This window comes from Neopsephotus bourkii, unplaced genomic scaffold (genome assembly GCF_033783945.1).
Source record: "Neopsephotus bourkii isolate Nb327-2 ecotype Australia unplaced genomic scaffold, CSIRO-AGI_Nbou_v1 NB_107, whole genome shotgun sequence".
Lineage (NCBI taxonomy): Eukaryota > Metazoa > Chordata > Aves > Psittaciformes > Psittacidae > Neopsephotus > Neopsephotus bourkii.
This window is the reverse complement of record NW_026900624.1, coordinates 3,120,364-3,141,891: the sequence shown is the minus strand read 5'-3', so window position 1 is coordinate 3,141,891 and position 21,528 is coordinate 3,120,364. Positions and strand designations below refer to the sequence as shown.

The following is a 21,528-nucleotide window of genomic DNA, read 5'->3' as shown; positions in this document are numbered from 1 at the left end:
CCACACCAGCCCAAAGCACATACAACATGCATCTGCCTTTACAGAAGGCAGAGCTTTTGACAGGCCTGTGTAATTTGATTTGCCTTTTCCCAGCCTTAGCAGATCTTTCTTAGGATAGGGACTGAGAAATTGCTTCCCACAACTCTGCACCTCACTGTTCTGCTTAAGAAGATGCCTCTGCTGGTCAACTGCTTCCTTTTCCTGCCTGATTTCTTTAACAGCTGACCTTTGATTTCTCTCTGTGCCTTCAGGCCCACAGAAATACGAAGCAAAGCACAAAAATCAGAGTTTGCATATAGTATGCATTAGAGAGATTGTAATTATCTTCCCAATTCATTTGACATATGATCAAACCTTTATGTGAACCCGGGGTCAAGCAGGAGCCCCAAGCTCTTTTATTTAGAAAAATAATACAATAAAATAAAAAATATTTTAATAGTTATGACAAGAGGAAGCAGCAATGGGAATGCAGGGGGCAAAGGAGTGGAACACAACATTTTTTCATTGCGTGTACAGAGAAAAGAATTTAAACCACTTGAGTCCTCATATTCTTAGAAAGGTGAAAGAAGGTGGCAAAATACAGTGGTACCTGTTCTGGGCCCCTGAAATCTAAGGAGGAACCTGGCATGATTGACAGTGATGTTATGTCTCAGGCCTATTCCAAGCTCAGAAGTTGGTGTGGAAGCATTCAGTTTGCCTTAGGGCAGCCACATCCTGCCCTATAAGGCTCAGGCACTTGCTTTCACATGGCTAATATGCGATGCAGCTGCTAACGTTAATGTAATTGTGGGTTTCAACTGCATCTTCCACCTCAGTGTGTACAGCACCACTAATGCATGTGAAGGAAGGATGAATTCCTTTCTCAAGAAAAGTAACTTGAGAAGATCCTGAAATTCCTCAGGCTCGGAGGCTCTGGATGCTTCACCTCCTTCGCCATAGTGCTCAAGCCAGCCAGCTCCCAGTGGGGGCATTCCTGGAGAGGGAAGCAGTGAAGTGCCAAGTCAGAAGTAGGAGGGACAGGAGAAGGAAATGACTGGTATTCAGACACACTCAACCCAGGAGGCATGAACCAAAAAAGAGTAACCAGAAAAAAAACAGGTATTGGCTTGTAATACGAGAAAATAAATAATTACAGATGCTCCCCTCCAAGCCTATGAGTAGGTGAAAATCATGTCACTGCTGCTGTGTTCCTGTAGGTTAGTGCTGGTGCATCACAGCAGTGGTATTGTTTTGCTAGAGTTGAGAAGAGGTGTTCTGGAACACATGTACAGATTGGTACTTCACTTTGTACCATGAAGCTGTTAAATTCATGTCTGTGAAGAATACTCTTCTATTCTCTTCCTTGGTACTAGCACAGCCCCATAGCTGCAGTACCCTTACAGCACTTAAAAAAACATGGTAACTTCCTTCTTAACCCACAGAATAAACAATATACATTAGCCGAATAGCATACACTGCCATTAGCTCATCATATAAGAACTGCTGAAGTAAGGCTTATGTGAAGAGGTTTTCTGCTGGCATCTATGCACGGTGAGGTTTGCTCTCTTGTCCCTTACAAGCACGAGCAAAGGATTCATTCGTGCCTCGCCGTTCATAAGGGTCCTTCAGCTGGCTGAAAAAGTTCATATTTCTTGTAGCAAATAGGTGTCTCCAAGGCTGGGCTTTCATTTCTTCCTGCAGTTGCAAGCAGCTCTCGCTGACTTGTGACAGCAGATTACGTTGGATGGCTGAAGCACTTGCCATCCCCAGCCACCCTGGGCTATTTTTAACTCGGATTGCTTCCCTGATCCAGCACTCAGCACAGCTCCACAAACAGCAGGGTTGGCACAAGGGAGGGAAAACTGCAGTCCGGGGCGGGTGGTAACAAACATGTAAAGAACTCAGCAGTTCCTCAAATTGGTATTGCCACCATGCAGTCCACTTCATGAAACAACAGCTCCAGGGGAGCAGTAAGGAGTTAAGAGAAAGCAGGACAAAAGCATTAAACAGAAATCCACCTTTTTTTGCACCCAAGGAGTACTTCCAGAGGAGGACCAGGAAATTAATCTTTTCAAATGTACATTATGCAGCTGGAATCAGTGCTCATCTCTTGCTAAGTATCTGGGGAGTGAAGCTGCCAGGTTTGTACTACTCAGCTTATCCCACCGAAGCTATGGTTCCCCCTGCTTTTCTTTCCAAGTCAGCATGACCGTCCCCTCCTCACCTCTTCTGTGTGTCCTCTTGGTCATTTACTCATAGAATGGTTGAATTAGAAAGGACCTTAAAGATCATCCAGTTCCAAGCCCCTGTCATGGGCAGGGATACCTTTCACAGATAAGGTCACTCCAAGCCTCATCCAGCCTGGTCTTGAACACTGCCAGGGATAGGGCAGACATAGCTTCTGTGGGCAACCTGTGCCAGTGTCTCACCACCCTCATAGTGAATATTTTCTTCTGAATGTCTTATCTAAATCTCGCCTCTTTCAGTTTAAAGCCATTCCCCCTTCTGCCGTCACTACATGCCCTTCTAAACAGTACTAGTACTCCCTTGCTGTGCTTACTGTGACAGTGCAGCTGTGTGTGCATCATGAGGTGGACTGGAAAGCTTCAGTGGCTAAAGAGTAATAATTCTCCACTCTATCCTTGGTTATTTTTAGCCAGTTCAGTTCGTGATCCAATCCACTGTACAGACACACAAACAGCTGTGTCAGTATGACAGGCAAAAAATGTTTGAGGGAAAGGGAGGAGAGGCTTAGATTAGTTGAGTTTTAATCACCACTGGTACCAAATGGGAAACTGCAATCATGAATGACTGCTTTAAATGCCCAGCAGCAATCATTTCAGCTTCTTTGCAGCCACCTGCCTTACTCCTTATGCAACAAATAAGGCCTAGAGAACTTCACAAGTCTGTGCTACGGAAATGAGATGGCATTGTGCCTGGTTTAGCTGCACCTTTCTCAGTGAATCCAGGCAAGCTGAATGCAAGAGTCTAAACAAGTCGGCTGGTATGTAAGGCAGAGGAGTCCTCATACCTTGCTTACCTGCCTGTTGTTTTGCCAGCCTGTGTGCTGAAATGTCAAGTCCTGCAGAGATCAAAGTTTGCCATCTGAGTAGTTTGTTTGGACACCAGCCATGAGCAGTTATCAGGACGTGTGCAAAATGTGTTTAGAAAATGCTCTAGAGATGATCTGCTGATATTTTAAAGCAACATGTGGCTTGCTTTGAAATGCTAAGTATTGCAGCACAAAATGTAAGTGGCACCTTCTCTGCTCTGCAAAACTTTGGTGTTTTCAGGTTCATATCCTGGGGCTCAAGGTAACCCTGCCTGCTTCAAGCTCTCTTCCTGCTCCCTTTCTCCATCTAGCACACATTTTAAACACTTGCAGGTTGGGCAAACAAAGAAAAGCCCTTCAAGCCAAATGACAGCTTGGCTTTCTCTCATGTGCTGTTGCCCTAACCTGAAAGTTTATTTTTCTTGGTGCAAGTGGTTTGATGTAACCTAAGATCCTGGTTTTTGTTGCTTTCTTCTCTGAGCTTTTTGCTGCTGGGATGTTCTCTCCTACTTCATTTTGTCTTTCCCCAGTGGCATGCTCTGACAGACAGCTTAAGGGAAGAAATGGGGAGTCAGGGCTGTTGTCCTCCTGTGTTTATGGGGACTGTTGCCCTGGCATTATCTTGCCTGGTTTGGGAAAAGCATCTTCTCTTTGCATTTGGAGTAGCAGGTTAAAACCAGAAAGCTGGTACATCCTCCAGCACCTAGGTCCTCTGTCTGGAGTTTTATTGCGGCACACTCACCTTGGTTGGAGGACTGACTCAGTGTAAACATGTCAGAGGGAGCATATGTGATGGACCATGTGTTTTGATTCATGGCTTTCATAGAAAGCTCATGAAGGTGACAAAAGCCTCTGTGGTCTTGGAGGCAGAGACTGAAAGAAAAATGGAGGGAAGTTGTTCCACTGCAAAATGCTGAGGGAAAAATAAAGAGCTGCCAGAACCTAAGCATGGGTCCAGAGTTGGACTCAGTGGACCAAGATGCTAATTTTATACTATGTAGCACACACACACAAAGCTTAAATTCCAGTTAGCCAGCTCCTGCTGGCACATTATATAGTGGTCAAATAACATGCTGAGACATATGGTATTTACTGGCCACTACCAAAAGACAGTAATTCTGAAGCATAATTTAAAGATGAAAAGTATAATTAACAATCTAGAGATTTATTCAGAAACAAAAAAAAAAAAAGGCATCTTAATCGATTAAAATAACTTGCTGGAGTATAGCGTGCATGAGCAATTGCTGATGTGGGAAAAGAATGATGGGGAGATACTGTTAGATGAAGACTTTGTTCCACCCAAAAGCACAAGTACAGAAATGATTTATAGAATCATATAATAGCTAAGGTTGGAAGGACTCTTCAAAGGTCACCTAGTCCAACACCCCTGCAATGAGCAGGGACATTTGCAGCCAGACCAGGTTGCTCAGAGCCTCATACAACCTAACCTTCAGTGCTTCCAGAGACGGGGCATCCATCACCCCTTTGGGCAACCTGAGAACTGGGAAACCAGTGTTTCACCACCATGTCATGCAACAGGAGTGACTTCTGCCTAGATTCCACTCAAAATAGTATGTCGCCAGCCAAAGAAGAAATGCCACAGCAATGGTGGCTCAGCAAAACACCTGACCTCCTACAGCATTTGCTTTTGAGACTGCAGAAAAAAGCATATGCAAAACCCCGTGATTTCATCTCCTGTTAAGAAAAAGGTTTCCCAAGAAGATAATGAAAAAAATTATGAGGAATACTGGCATGCTATCTCTCTAGAAATGCAGCCTGTCTCTTGGGAGAGAGGTCTTGCAGCAAGCACAGGAGTAGCAGGAATGCCACTGTTTGCCTGGCTGCTGGAGGCTTTGTTGGCAGAGCCAGAAGGGAAATGTCATGCTAAGAGCTCAGTCACAGATAGGTAGGGAGAAGTCAGAGCAAAGACAAAGCAGAAAACTGGCATGGCAGTTATTTGGGGGCTGGATTGATTTATCCTATCAATAGAAAATAAAAGTGGAAAAGTTGAAAAGTTTTACAATGAAGTCAGTTCAAACAATCATGAGTAGGAGTCACACCTAATGCGTACCTCACTAGCCTAAGGCTCTATCTGTTCTTCCAGCAACAAAAAAGCATTAAGCGCCAAATGGCTGGTGCCAGAAATATGTGGCAGCTATTTCCTTGCTGCTCAGTGCGTGCTTAGCATTCTGCTCACCATCTTTTCCAATGACCCATGACTTTTCTTAGAAATTGCCAAGGAAAAATGAGTTATTTTCCCACATTCATGCAAAGTCGTTTAGAAATTACTCATGGATGAAGAGTTTTCCCTTCCTTGGGTAAGGTGTTTTGACTCACACAGGTATTTTGTGGCTTCTAATGACTACATGGGGTCATTCTCTAGCTTTATGTGAGCTCTCTGGAGTTATTACAAGAGACCTAATTAAGCCCTCGTATAATAAAATTAAAGTCTAATGGGTTAGCTGGAGTTGATACGGACTTCTGCCAGGACTCTTCCAGACCCAGCGTCAGCCACCAGTACCACACAGCTTTCTGAGGAAGCACTTCGAAGACCTTGCTGCAACATCCCTCCTGTGGCCTTTTCCAGTATTGCACAGGTCAAAAGCTGGGACGTCACCTGGCACCTAGCAGAAGAAATTTAACATTCTGTAGGTTTAGATTAACAATCCAGTCTCGTCAGCAATGGGAAAACCAGAAGGGGAATGGGGAGAACTTGACAGTTTAAAACCAAGGGGAAAAAAACACCCACCCCCCGCCCCCCCCAAAAAAAACCCCCAACCACCCCCCCAAACCAAGAGAAAACAACAAACAATACCCAACCCATCATAGAATCATTTAGGTTGGAAAGATCTTGAAGATCATAGAATCAAACTGTAAACCATCTTAGGTTGCATGGTGCATTTGGGTCTGTTTCGCATTCTTTATTTTGATCCATTTCACTCCTAAATCTCACATTTTCCTTTGCAAACAAACAGCAGGTAGATTTTTTTTCTCTGAAAGCAAGAAACCCTTAAGAACTTTGTAATTATAAAGTTGATAGAAGGAGTGAAAGCTCAGCTTTGTATGTTATATATTATTACCATTGCGGGTAACACCTGATCTAAGAAGATTTTTATCAAACCTAGAGGTCAGATTTAAAATACTTATGACCCTATTTCATGCTGCAAAGGTTTCATCCCACCATAATACACCTATTTCATGACGTGAATGCATTAGGCACAATCAACTAAGAAAAATACAAAAAGAAAGCATTGTGAATTATCCATAGCATTAAAACAGATTAAAAATAGAAGAAAGTGTTCCTGCCCCTGCCCTGCAGTATAAACCAAAATGCTGCACATAATATTACTGTGAACTCAGCCACCGCAAAACTCAGTTCAGAATACTCCTTCCTCTTACAGAGATAAAACAATTGAGAATGGACCATTACATTGTTTTCTAATTACACATTTATACATTTGTATTTATAATCAAATGCTTATATTTTCTTTGAGAAATTTTATAAAGCAAGCATTTTATTTACGAAATTTTAAAAGTATTTCAATTTTTCAAATTATTACACATACAAGTTTTCTACATAAGCAAGAAGAAATACAAGAAAAGTTGTACCCACAAAGACACGTTTTGCCTAGAAGAGCTGCTTAGCCCTGGATGAAACACGTCATCACAGCAACCTAAAACTCCTGCACAGTCATCTGAAGTTTCGCGACTCTACCTCAGATTAAATACCAATGACCTTATTCATTCTTACAATTAATTTCACTGTAAATAATTCTAAAAAGCACATTTTATACCATGTCTCAATACGTAAAACATCATCTGTTCCTCCTGGCTAGAGCTTGCTATGCCCCACACCTACCTCCAGCAAAAGCTAAGCGTCAGCACAGGTGATAAATGGCCCCACAGCTTCTTAACCAGGCTCCCAGCACTCGCTCTTCCCAAAGATGAGTGTTTGAACTCATGAAGGGTCCAGGGTGATTTGCCATCTGTAACTGCAACAACGAAAACACTCCCATTGTATTATGTTTTAAAATAGCATCCTATACCCCCCAAAATAGAAGTCACTTTGACTTTTAGGGGGTGCGCATTAAAACAAGTACTAAGGACTCTATGAAAGGTCACAAGGAAAAGCGAAGATCTATTAATAGGCTTGCATGTACTATGCAGCAGTTGACCAGTACACTGGAAATGTTCAGGGGGTCTGGAACTGAAAACTACCCATTACAACCACTTTTATAGCACTGAGATCAAAATCAAGGAAGATGACAGACCACGCTGTTATAAAATCTTAATTCCTTGGAGTCCCAAGCAGCCAGCATTACATAAAATATTTATTAAAAATGAATGCCATTCCATGAATAACTTGCATGTATTATGTAAAATATTTATTAAAGATGAATGCCATTCCATGAATAGCTTGAATGCTGCTTAGTTTGAGTAACAACAATGCATTTATCTATGGTAAATGAAGTTCTGTCAGCTACCCAAGACTGCCAACCAGTCTTTTATACTTCAGTCTATAACCCTTTCATAAGTAAAGTTTATAAACAAGTTTATAAACACATTTTATACAACCACATTTTAGGTGACATGCTCTAAAACACAGCTTTCATACAAACACATATAAGAAAGAACAATTAATGCAGCTCATTGGTAGCTCTTGACAACAGCTCAATGGGAGGCAAAGCAAATACAATAGGGAGAATAAAGTGTCTGTGATGTAGCACCTCTAATCCTGGCCTGTGGCTTCGAGACAACCATGTTTACATAGGAATACGAATTAGAGCTCAGCTGTATGTTCCATCTGAGTTAAATCGCTTCCCACATTGCTACTTGATTGATCCTATGCTGACTGAATAAACCAGAAGCAAGAAAAGGCAAGCAGAGAAAGCAACACCAAACTCTTGACCCCTTCAGAGGGGCAGGAACAATAGCACAGCATCCCTACATAGTGATTTCAAAATAAATCAGCTGCTGATGTCCTGTTGCACATGGTGCCCTGGTGCAGAAGGGATCCAGAGGGAAAATTCAGACAATTGAAAAGAGCCACTGATAACCTCTGCAGACAGACATCTTTACATTTGGGGACCGTTTCTGAAGCGAGGTCCCATCTTCAAGTGTTACTTAGCTACACTGGAAGGCTGGAAATGCAACTTTAAAACCTGAAGACCTAGCTGGATCATTGGAGTTAATGAGAAAATTATTTATTCCATCACTTTCCACTTTCCATACACAGACCCTTCTCTGTCAAGCTCCTCTGCCACCTTATGCAGAGAGATTTGGAGTCTACAACAATATATAAACACACAGACACATAAAATCTGTCATAATATGTCTCTACACTGTATAGTGTCCAAGATAAATATATGATATTGGGTAGTCTATAAAAAAAATAAATCTGCTTTTTTGCATATACACAGTGATTCCTACAGTTAATTAAACTGCAGCTATGCATACACAAATTCCCTTCCCTTCTAACTGAACAAGCAAGCTTTTACAGAAACCACATCATCTGTGTTTCCTGACTGTGTTTTTTCATATTCTGACTTGCTCATCTTTTTCCCCTCTGGGCTTCTATTTTCTTTGGTCTTAATACTTCATCATTTCTATTTCATGCACCCTTTACAGAGACAAGCCACAAAACCACAGGAGTGAAACTGCTGATTTTTTGAAACCCCAGCTCTCAGAGAAAGATGTCTTATCAGCACATCCTCATCTTGAGTAAAAATTAACTCTCTACTAAAAATGATGAGAATTACAAAATATTACTTAAAAGCAAGTCATCTTGCATATAACGAACTGAGAATAAGTCACTGAACAAAACAAGAAAAGCTCCTTATTCAAATATTCAAGAAGCATTTCTAGGGCATGATTCACCTACTCGTAAGGTGAACATCTAAAATAGGTCAGATGAATCACTGCCTAACAGTGTCCATTTCTCTCCAATGACTGTGAAGGGAGCCCAAACCGTAGAATCATGGAGTAATAGAATCATCTAGGTTGGAAAAGCCCTACAAGATCATCAAGTCTAACCATTACCCCAGGACTGCCAAGTCCATGTCACTAAGGGCCTTGTTGACATGGTTTTTGAATACCTCTAGGTGAAGACACCCATATTGCAGCTGTTAAGAGGTGAGCAAACAAACACCACCCCCAGTCTTCACCCAGACTGCCTGCCTCAAATGCACCCCAGTTTCTGCAGGAACTACCTCAAGGAAACAGGCCCTTGATGGAAGGAGAGCAATAGCTCTGCCTGATGCCTTTGGTTGCTTACCTGCCCTTTTCCAGCTTTCTCAAGAGAAGCATTTAACAAGAGCTGCTGCAGCAAGCAGGGAGAGGTCTTCTGTCCCACCCCTCCCCTCAAGAGGTTTTGGATGAAATGAGAAAAAAGAATGAAAAAGTGTTTTCCTACCCCCTCTTCCCCATGAATACAGGGTCAGTCTGCTCATCCTAAATTTGCTTTCCACTTAGATACATTCAGAGTGAGACAGAAGTCTCAAAATCAGAAGGCAGTTCAAACGCTCTATCTGATCTTTATTAAAATACGTATTTTCAGACTTGGGGATCAATTTTATGATACACTTTTGACAGGCTCATGGAAGTTTTTTTCTGTAGTTTCTTGAGGAAGTAAGGCTTTTTTAACACAGTCAGTCCCCCATCAGTTACTTAGGGATGAACTGGCTCATTTCAAAGTTAACATGCACAGAGAAGAATAAAAAATGAGCATGTTCCTATAGCCAGAGATCAGCAGATGGGTACAGCAGAGAGCTCTCACTGGTACCTCCATGTGAGGATCAGCAGGGAGAGACTGGCCCTTATCCATGTTGTTTGGCAGTTTATGTCATATCTTGTCCAGGCAGCAGATCAAAATATTTGGTTTAGGGACACTGAATCTGTTGGGAATGTGGGAAGGACATAAGGATTACTGGGAGGGACAGAGCTGCTAGGAAGAGGGAGTGCTAATAACCAACAGCAGAATGTGCCACTTCTCTAATAAAGTATTAATGGGAACATTGGTAATAAAAAGCTAACTATATGCTGCTTGAGGTCTTTAGACAGTAAAGATTTGGTTCTGTAACGCTGCACATGACCAGGATTTCCACTGCTGTCTACTGAAGTAGCTGATACAAGGTTTGTCAAAAGCTAAATGTAGGGCTATGCCAATTCCAAATGAATCTGGAAGCTGGTGCTCTTAGATAGAGAGGACTGGGTTTTCTAGCCCGTTCCCTCGAATGCTTACATACCACAGAACATGGGGAACTCTGCCTCCTAAGAGAATTACCAGAAATTAATCAGAAATGTAATTAACCTCTCTTGAAGGCAGTTTGAGAGAGTTGGGGTTCAGCCTGGAGAAGAAAAGGTTCCAGGAAGACCTTATTGTGGCCTTTCAATATGTAAAGGTGACATACAAGAAAGATGCAGAGACTCTTTTTACAAGGGCTTGTAGAGAAAGCACAAGGGACAATGGCTTTAAACTGACAGAGGGTAGATTTAGATTAGACGTTAGGAAGAAATTGTTTACTGAGAGGGTGGTGAGGCCCTGGCACAGGCTGCCCAGAGAAGCTGTGGCTGCCCCTTCCCTGGCAGTGTTCAAGGCCAAGTTGGACGGGGCAACCTGGTCTAGTGGAAGTTGTCCCTGCCTGTGGCAGGGGCGTTGGAACGAGATGATCTTTAAGGTCCCTTCCAACCCAAACTATTCTGTGCTCCTATGATCTGAGAGCAGCTGAGGAGAGAGATGGTGACTTTTCTGAACCTGGGAATCCAGGATGAGCCCGTAAGCCAAGGAGGCCACTTCCTGGCAGGGAAGAGGAGTGAAGAGCACATGCTGGTTCCTGCGCTTGGCAGGGCCCAGGGGCCTGGCACCATGCTCCCAGCACTTGGCACAGCAGAGCCCCAGCACCCACGCAGCACCCTCGCCCAGCCCCAGCAGGCATCCCACCCCACCCCATCCCATCCCAGCAGGCCAGCCCCACTCTGTGAAACAGGGTGCCTGGATGGTAGGCTACAGGGTGGAGTGAAGCAGGAAGCCACCACTGGAACCACACAGGGCAACAGCAAGTAGCTCAGCTAGCCCAGGCAGTGAGCACCTCTGCAGAGATAAGAGGTTTGGAAAACAGTCCCTGGGAAGAAGCGGGAGAAATGGGTTTGTTGAGTCTACAGGAAATGGCTGGAAGGAGGGCAGGACGTGATAGTGCAGCTGCAGTGCATGAGAGGTTGTTGTGAAGAGAGGCAGCAATTGCATTGCTAGAAGGACAAAGATAAGATGTAATCGGTTTAATTTTCAGGAAAGAAAAGAAGAAAGGAAAAAAGAAAATGGCTGGATGTTGCAAAAGCTGTCTCTGAGTAAGGCAGAGCTGCAATAGATTACTATCTGGGGAGGTTGTGAAACCCACTTCACCAGAACCTGTAAGAGGTTAATCAGACATCACCGTGCTCTCTCAGAAAGAATGGACTACCGTGCTATTTCTCAGACTTTGGAAAGTAGGCATCCCTCCATACACATCATGTGGATCATTAAATACATGGGTGATAAATAAAAAGTTCAGCATTTGGACTTACAAATCCTGAGTTTACTACTACAGATGCAAGCATTTAAGTTGAAAATAACATTTGGATTGCAAATTTTGATATTTCCTCTCAAAGAAATTGCCTTGCAGTTCTGGGGCAGGTAAATACCAGCAAGGTCTTTAACACTATTTCTGTCATATGAGTTATCTCATCACACCTCCTTCATGCTACTGACCCTTTTTCTCTGTTATCTCCTGCTCACACGTAGCAGCCTGCAGGGTTGTGTCCTGCAAAGAAGCACTGGTCGCTTTTGTGTTCTTTGGGGCACTGTTATTCCTACTGAAATGCTCACAGTCATTTCTCCACCATCTGAGATTATGGGGCCATAGGATACCTCAGGCACTAGGATAAACCAAATATTGCGTGGTTCTTTTGATACCCATCATGGTGCAAAATAACCCCAACATAACAGAGTATGCTGAGGCACGCAGACATTCCCAGTCCATTTGGACATCTTAGCTGCATTACCTAAAGGACACAGAATTATAGAGGGGAGTTTCTTGAGATGCTGCATGGGTGTCTAATGCTAACTGTCTAATCAGATACTGAGTTCAGTCTGGCCTTTCACCACCAAATGATCCCACTTCCAGTAAGTAACTGAAAAGCTTGGCTAGCCAGCCAGCTAATGCTAATGGCACACCTGGTTAGGGCTACATGCTGACTGGGCAGCTTTCTGGCAGTCCCTGGACAATATGAGGAGGTAATCCTCAGTCCATCCCGTGCAGATAATGTAAAGTACCTTAACACTGCCAAGTCATTTCCTCTGCTGGGAAATAAGCTGCAATGACAATGGAATGACTAAATAGGCTTGGTAGAGCTTGGTGGCTCTGGCTTATAGAGATTTGGGTGATCTGGTGAGACGCTTGTCTCATCAGTGTTTTGATATCCACCTATCTTGAGAGCTCAGGCACAGTGCTACATGTATTGGTTCACGGCTTTCACCCTCATAAATGCTGTTCTTCATGCAGTGTTTGGGGGAATAATCATATCTAATGAGTTTTTACCCCCTCTATTCCAGCTAATAGTGTTGCCCCAGCTGAAAGTATGGAGACATATCATCTAAAAATTCATACGAAAATGAACACACTTTGACCTTTACATTCACCAACAGAGGATCCAGATGGGAGAGAAACCCCTTAGGTGCTGTGAAGTGGAAGGGTTTTGATAGGAATTCTGACCTGACAACATCAGCTGGTTCACACTGGAGGGAAGCCTGATTTGGGTGCTCTGTGTGGGAAGAGCTGGAGCCAGGATTCATCCCTTACTCAGCATCAGTGAACACACTGCAGCAAGAAATCAACACCTGAGTGGAGTGCTGTGAGTCTTGCAAGACAGGCATTCACTCCTGCACCACAGATGGGATAAAAGTGAAGATATCTAAGCCACTGTTGAGAGTCTTGGAGGGAATATATGGCACAACCCCAGACACTACAGAGAACAATCTGACAGTGCTCCAGTGCAGTGGAGTAACAGCGGCTGGGTGTGAGTATGCTGTTAAGAAGATAGGCCTTGGAAGGTCATGTCGGTTCTGTGAGAATCACTAATGAGGGAGGAGGAGGCCCAGGGAAGGGGGAACCCTGAAGTGGTGATAGAGAAAGAGATTAAAAAAAGGAGCAGATTGAGTGAAGTCAGCAGGACAGCAAGTGGCATCTTTGGGGTGTTAAGAAAGCTATCTGGGTGCTGGGTAAGCAAAGAAAGCACCTGCCCAAAACAGGAAAGAAGGTAACTTTATGCTTGCTCTGTTCTGAAAAAGCATGGTACAACATATTCTGGAGTTATTATGAATCATTATTTGCACTTCATTAGTCACTGTTAGCTGTACCCTCTAAGTACTTCAGATCCTAAATGCTATGTAAGACCTTACAAGGATTTATTTCCCTCAACTTCTGTCCTTTGACGGAAGTCGAATATCTAGATCTCATGTCCACCAACTTACAGCTCTGACAAGCTAAACTTTAAGCAATTCGTTGTCTTTGGTCTTTGATTTTTTATTCTCTTAAATGCTTTGGAATTCACCAGCAGATGTGAAAATATCGGAAGAGACAGAAGAGACTCTGACTGTGACAAATGTATGGCAAACACAGGATAAGTGCATGGTCTCTACCTCCGCCAGTTTACAATCTTAGCCTCTAAGGTAATGTAGCAAGTGTTTTTTCTAAGGTAAAAACCTCACTCTTTTTATAGGGTCACTCTGCTTTTATGTTTTACTTTCAGTATTATTCTTGTGCCATTCTTAATTAAATGCAAAGAAAACTAAAAATACCACACAGTGTGAATCACAAAAAAAGGCTCTTTTGTGTGTTAAGGACAAAAGCTTACTTCATAAAAAATGTGCTCATAGAAAACAATCCTTCTTCAGTCTGCCCTTCCAACAACAGCATCATAGCTCCAGACAAACAACTCTTCCTCCCCCCAATGTGGACTGTTGTATTTTTCTCTGCAAGCTCACATCTGTATTTACAACACATCATATGGGAAAGGTTTAGTTTTCCTTGACTGAGGTGAGTTAGGGGCATGGGGAAACCCTCTTCTGGCATAAAATGGGTTTTATACCACCTCACCATCGAGGAGGTGATTTCAGTAACCTCATTCTCTGTTACTAAATTTGCAGGCCATTATAGGATTCATGTTAAGTTTAGGGCCTTCAGGAAAGCCACCATGGGTGGCCTAGCTGGGTTTTGGTCTTGTGTTGCCATAGGCCAAAAAGAACATGCATTTTCAAGGCCTAGCAAGGTCACTGATATTAAGAATCAGAAACTTGGTGAGAGTTGGGTTACAGTAAGGGTGCAGTCACACAGAAAATGAATGTGACCAGGGCAGTGCTCTCCAGGTAGACCCTGACAAGGGATGTTATCCAGGGCCAACACCATGCAGGTGTTTTGGAGAACCATAGCATTAACCTCACTGCAATTTTTGTAGTAGGGTGAGGGTATGGTTAGGACTGCGTGATGAGGGTGGCAGGATGGGTGGGAGGTAAAAGGGCGAACCTTGGCCCTGCTTCTGCAGTGTAGGGGAGGAAGAGGGATCAGGCAAAACCCAGAGAAAAGAGGTTTCTCCTGTTGCTGTCAGGAATGGGAGAAATAATTGTTGCACTACAGGAGAGGGTATCCCAGGCAGTAGGATTTGCTTGCTGTGCTCAATAACCCCTCTGTCTGGGCAAAGACTGAGGACTGTTTCTTTGGGCTACAGAAACCACCACAGATCCAGAGTAAGCAACCAGTCTGCAGCCCCATGCACCTCCCTGCTGATGTGAGCCAGTTTGACTTGTGTGCCTTGAGCTGAATGAGGGGCTCTTGTCTCCTGTGGCTAAAATCACAGAGGTTTTGCTTTGAAAAAGCTGAGACTATAATAAACCAGTACATCTTTCTTGAACACTCTCACAGAAAGCTTTAATAGGCACCCAGTGCAACTGCTTGTCCGAGCCCAACAAAAAATATCTGAGGGAGAAAAAGGTAAGTGTGTTTTTAAACCTGTTGGTGTGGTGCTGTACAGACTTCATCAGTGTACAAGATCACGTGAAACAGTCTAGTATTTGTGTTAATGTCGTTTCACCTGAACACAGCCGGGAGACAGTCAGGAACAGCTTCCCAACAGGGGGCACTACGTTATTACATATAGAGGCTTGGAGATCTCCACCTCAAGGACTCCTCACATGTGAAGACACAGAATGTGCAGCAAGGCACATTTCAGCTTTGTTTGACCTCCCCTACAAAAAAAAAAAAAAAAAAAAAAAAAGGCTGATGAAAAATTACTTCGTTTATCTCATTAGAAGTTACACTATTATATGTAATTATATCCACCAAAATAAGTCAAAACAAAACCCACAAACCCTATGTCAAGGTTGCAGGGAGAATTCAGAGTTCCTGAACTTTTAAGTGCTTGATTTCACAGGCATTCAAGAGTCTGTTAATACAAGCCAGGGACTTTTGTGTGCAATTTGTTAATTAACAGGGAATCATCTTTATTGGTGCATGGGACAGATTAATTTGTCTGTGGGCTGGATTTTGTGTCTAGCCAACAAGAGGAAGGAAAGTGAAGGGCTGGTCTGAGTCATTACTACTGACCTATACCACAAGCAACAACACTTGGACATTATCGTAAGAGGATCTCAGCTACGAAGAAGTAGCTTCCCAGCACAGTGGTTTCCGAGTGAGCACGGATGGGCAGGAATGGGGTTGTGGCAGAGGCAGCGCTACTGTTTGAAGCACAGGGGAAGGCTTTAGAGTGTCATCCTCCCACCTGCACTGCACACACCAAGGTGTTGCAGCTGCCTGCAAGGGTGAAAAGCTGCACATCGGCATGTGCAGTGCTTTCTGTATCTAGCTCCTACGCAGCAAGATCCTCCCTTTCAGGTTAAACCAGAAGATTATTTGGCAAGCCCCTTGGAGGCAGCATGCTTCTGCTTTCATTTTTGTTCTCCATGTTCAGGTCCTAACTATAGTTTAGTGTTTGATAAGCTCTGTATTACAATAAGATTGCTTGCAGTGGTGTGACTTTGTATTCCACCTGTCCCTTACAGTGATTTATTTCTGTAGCTCACAGTTGCACAGAAAGCCTGAAGAAACAACCACAGGATAGCTGTCCTACCTGAATCTGAAGAGAGCAGAAAGGAGGAATGAAATTTCCTAGTTGTTCTGATAGCAAATTGATTTATTTGTGGTCAGCAAGGCTGACCACAGAGGGCTTTGAATGTCACATACCCCCCAACTTATGTTATTGCCATGAAAGCCATATATGAGAATAGTACAAAGGCTCTGCTTAAGTTCTTGCCTTGGCAAAAAGAGTGGAAGTATCTTAAGAGTCCCAGTAGCCTTTTCCTAGGCTTCTCAAAGGGCACTGGGGTAAGAGAAAATGGAAAAATAGCCACTGTCACAGATCTTCTCTGTACAGGCTTCTTCTTACTTCTAAGGAAGGAGGAGAAACATCAGTGTGTGAAGTCCAGGTAAAGGGCAAGGCTGGTAAGAGACTCCATTCCAGCATTTACTGCATGTGTATGTGAGAGACACGTGTATGAAGTGGGCTGGGAAACAATTTACTGCACCAAGACATAGCATTAGGACTTTGATTCAGGTCTGCACAACGAATTTGCTGTGCCTAATTCAAGCAGCTAACTTCTGCACAGTTGCCCTCTCTGTCCCTCTGCTGCCACCATGCAGGAAGGACAGTTGGACATCACACTGACAAATTCCCTTTTGCCTGTTTGCTGATGCTGATCTCTACTGGTTTCTTCCATCCCAAGAGGCCAAGTTCACAGGCCATCCATCCTGCCAGTCTGCAGGGAGAATCTGATTCTTAGACATAGATCAAGAGTACTGCAGGAGTAAAAAGAGGAAATTACACCTTTGAAGTGTCCAGGCTATGAATTACAGCCATATAGCCAGAGCCGTGGAAAAAAAAGCACATAAGAGCAAAGCTGTTAGCAAATTAGTCTCCTATTCAGGGGAGGCAATAACCAAGATGGGGCTTTTAAGAACTGGATCACAGTCAGGCAGCTGCAGCCTCACTGTCTGGACCAGACTTTGCAGTATCCTCAGGAAGCTGCTCCTCCCCTGCACTGCAGCCTGCAATGTTCTCAGCTGTTCTTGCATATCTTTGAAGGCCAAGCATATTGGAGATCAACACAGGAACTGGGGAAAAAATAGTTTTTTCCTCTTGCAGAATCACATACACAGAAATTGAGATCCCTGCAGGAAGCCAAGAGCTGCCTCCTAAAGCCTCCCTGGGAGATACAACAGAGGATTTCAGACTGTGAGAGGCACCTGCCAGGAACAAGCAATAACCAGAATATCCTTTGCATAGAGCATCTCAGTGAGGAGGAAGTGTAAGCCAAAAGATTTCCTTAAAACTGTAACTGAGCTAGAAATTTCCTGTGTCAATTGGTGTAAAAGAACAGCTGTTTGGAAATGTTTGCATAACTGACTTTCATTAAGACTTTTCAGAAGTTTTTTGTGGTATTTCTGGATAGTAAGACCAATGTTATGTGTTCTGGATTAACAGGAATTAACACTTTTGATGACAGAGTAGAGGCAAAGCCCATTAAAAGCTTTCCTATCTTTCTTCTTGTCTGGCTGCTCATTCCCCAGTACAAATTGTTTTTTCTCCATAATGTGTTTTAGTCCTTTTGGAGGCACCTTAATAATATATAGCACCATTTTTTTCATCTGTTGGGGTTTTTTTAGGATCCTTGTTCACAGATACTGCCTTTGTGTTTCTTAGTTCCCTTTTGTAGATCCTCTTCAGGTAGCTCATGGACCTCCTGATGTGTGTGGACAACAGACCAGAAATTACTTCAATAGTCTTACTCAGTAAAAGACGTACACTAACATTCAGTGTAAAGTACCAAGGAATGCTCTCATGGCTGTTCTTGGTCATTAACCATGTTTTCCCTGCACTACTTTAAGCTCTATGTTTTGGAAAAAAAGTGTTTCTCAAGCTCATGTTATTTAGCTGCAGGGACACTCCCATATAGATGTCCACATATTAATCAGGTTGGAATAGGGCTTGAAAAGCCATATATATACAACAGGAAGGAATGTGATGTCCTATTGCATTAAGTATATCAAATGTTAACTTTTGCAATTTTGGCTGAGGAAAATCTTTCTAGAAACGTAAAAACTTAGACGGCAGTATGTATCTTTAAAGGTTGGGCAGTGGCTTCAGAGAATATACTCCATTTAGTTATAGGTCCTTTTTTCCCCCAAAGAATAAAAAGGAGCTATATTTAATTTCACAAAAATGAGCTATATATTTAATTTATTCAAAGAAGCTTCCTGCTTTTATAAGAAGTCCATTATTTTATTAATCTTGGGGAAAAATAAAAGGATGTAATATTGAACGGGACTTTAGCTTTAAGCTATTTCCTTCTGTCTTTTCAAATAGTATGTAAGGCAATAAATATGAAGTTTTAGGTTGTGTTTTGCTATAGCTGATCATATGAAATCCTGTGCAGAAGCTATGTTGTGTGGATTTTTTTCTTCTTTCTTTGGTTTGTACCTAATGATGTGGGCCATTCACATTAGTTTGTCCCGCCTCCTGCTCAGCTGACAATATTTGTAACATGTGAGGCTATTTTGCCTCCTTTTGCTATTGGAGATTTGCCATTCCTAGCTCCAATTCAACCAAAATCAGGGAAGGTCAAGGAAACCAGCATCTGCACTGTGAAGCCCACACCTTTATGAAGCCCTGGCATGAGCAGTCATTTCCCTTGACAACAGTTCAGATTTCAGTGAAACAGCTGTGGTTGTAACTGGGAAAACACAAAAGCCTCCACCAAGCACTCATCTTCAAAGAAAGAACTAGTTTCTTGCCTTTTAAAACAGGCAGTAGCTTATAATCAAGTGACCTGTTGGGCAGCATCAGGCTAAATGACTGTATGCAAACAAAATAACACTTTTGCATCTTATGTGGCTGACAGGCAGGGAATCTCCAGACAAGCCCTTACCCTCCTGCCTCTGACAGCAGCCTTTGTCTCTGGCTGTCAGTCTGAAGTCTCGTCCATTTGTTGTTTATATTTTCCTGGCAGCACCTGTAAGGAAGTGGTGTTTAGCAAGCAATCCATTTAGGACAATGGCCCTATTTGTGCATCAGGCAAGAACACTGCTATTATTTTGGGAGAAATTTGTACAACACACTAAATGGGGCATTTGTTTTTAATCCATCCTACCAATGTAATTCTTCATAGTAACTGGCACATAGTTCATCGCGAGGTAAAACTATCACTCCATGGCAAATAGGTATCCATTTGGACAGAGTCCCTGCTGCTTTTTGTATGGAAAAAAAAAAAAAAAGGATGAGGTTGAATAAGGATTATAAAGACATATAATTTAAGTGAATTATTTTTCTCCTGGTTTTATTCTGTAAGAGCAAACAGAATGTGTCTGGGTCACTGCAGAGTAATTGGAATTCCCAGGAGAGAAAGCCCATTTCAGTCTGTAACTGCTCTTCTCAGCATGTATGTGCTCTTTGACAATACAGGTTTTTGTCTTGGAGCTACTGTTATTAACTCAGATTATGTTGTGTAAATGTGGGTTTATAACTAGTTTCACATAGGAAAGCATCTCTAGCCATATTACCTGAAGGACTTTCCCAGTTCTGCATTTTCCTAATCCTTTCTGTCATAGCCACCTATCCCTGAAATGAAAGTTCCCAGAAAACAGTACTTGCCTATGTGAAGTCCATGGCCTCTAGAATGCCCTGGGATAAATGCCAGACAGCAACAGGAGTTCACAGCTGCATCCACAACTGTCACTGAAGCAGATTCCCAGACTAAGACAGATACAAGCTCACTTCCACAAATGAAGAACTACTGTAAGTAAACAAAGAAGCAAAAGCTAAAAATACTGCTCTTAGCTGCTGTCAAGGGGGAAATCAATGCATGCACCTTATGGTAAGGATACACCTTAGCCTGAACCGGCAGGCTCAAACTCATACCTCTGAGAAATGGTTTACACACTGACACACCTTAATATTCCACTGTATCCTCTGCCCTAACAGACTGAACCCAAAGGGACAGTTAGAGGAACATACAACCACTTTCAATAAGGCTGTATTCAAGATAAAACCAAAAAACATGGGTGAACTGTGCAAATCTGCCATTTTGTCCCCTCCTTTATTCCAGCATCTGCTGTCATTCAACAGGTGCTAGCACTTACAAATCCAACAGGAGATGGGACCTGTGGCACCAAAGCTGAGCTGAGGTCTGAGAGAACCTGCACTTCTCCCAGTGTGCTGTAGAAGAGCCTGTGGAAATGCAGCGCTGCATATTGGGACTCTGCTAACTGCTGAGAGCAAGCTATAAATAAGGGGCAGGAAAGGAGATGACTGAATTTCAGAAGGACTGTTACTGCTGGGTGTTCACAGCAAGCCTTGGAGGAAGTGAAGGAAACAGCCAGGACCTGACTCACTGGGGATGGGTGTTTCACTTGCTGCTTGTATAAACTTAACTTTGGTTCAGCTTCCAAACTCAGCATTGTGTTTCTTGCCATTCTTATGATCTTGTTTCTTGCCATATATGCAGATTTACATCTGTTTGGAGTAAGGTATAGCTACTAAACATGCCCAGGGAAGTTATTTGGTTTTCCAAGGAGTGAAGGCTCAAGCAAATATTTTAGCTAATTTTAGGAGGAACTTCAGATTCCCCTCCCCTTACACTCCCCCCCCCCCCCCCAATACTTCTGATATGTCAGCATCTTATCTAAGTGTTACTAAAACCTGCCAGATTTTGTCTTGTTGTCTGCCTGGCTTTTTCCATTTACAACCACATTCTTTGCATTCAGTGTAAGTTAAACCCAGAATAATGTGTGCTACGGAGTGGTGAGGATGGGAAAAGGCAGGACTTTAGCTGGACAGGATGCTTACCAGGATGATGTCTGAGTGGGAGGTTAGTGTCTGAACTGCCTCTCAGCCCACTGAGGTTGCAGTGTGCTCAAGTCAGTACAGGGGCACTGCAGGAAGAAGGAGAACATCAGGGTACAGCACCCTGCTCCTGGTACTGCAGGTCTCACTGGAATATGTTTCCTTGGACACAAAGGGACATGCTAGGTACTCGGTGCAACTCAGCATTTGGTGGGCTGAGAGAGCAGACAATGCAGCCCAATCCATGTGAGACACCTCTGCAGTAATTTTGCACGGGTCCACACAGAAGTTAGGAGTCCAGCTCCCACCCAGTTTTAGGGAAAAAGATCTTGGCCCACAGAAGGATTTAGCTATTGTGATATTGAGAGCTGCACATTATGACTTCAGGCACTTCTTCACCCTATGTAATATAAAAGAAAAGTTAGGCATTCAAACTTCCTATGCAACAGGCAGGGAAAGCAAGGTACCTCAGGATATGATTCATAAAAGCAAATAGAAAATTGCCTCTGCAGCTTCTGGAGGTGCCAAAGGGAGGGTAAAGGTTAAGCCCTTCTTAGACAATGAGTTGTCCTTTT

General features: G+C 43.0%; 1 long non-coding RNA gene across 1 annotated transcript; it reads right to left on the bottom strand.

Moving 5' to 3' along the window:
- Window positions 1–467: 467 nt before the first annotated feature.
- Window positions 468–19,726, bottom strand: LOC133214811 (uncharacterized). The gene is made up of 3 exons (XR_009726234.1): window positions 19,041–19,726; window positions 15,236–15,305; window positions 468–973 (listed from the first exon to the last, which is right to left on the bottom strand). It is a non-coding gene; the product is annotated as an uncharacterized LOC133214811 (long non-coding RNA).
- Between the last annotated feature and the right edge of the window lie 1,802 nt (window positions 19,727–21,528).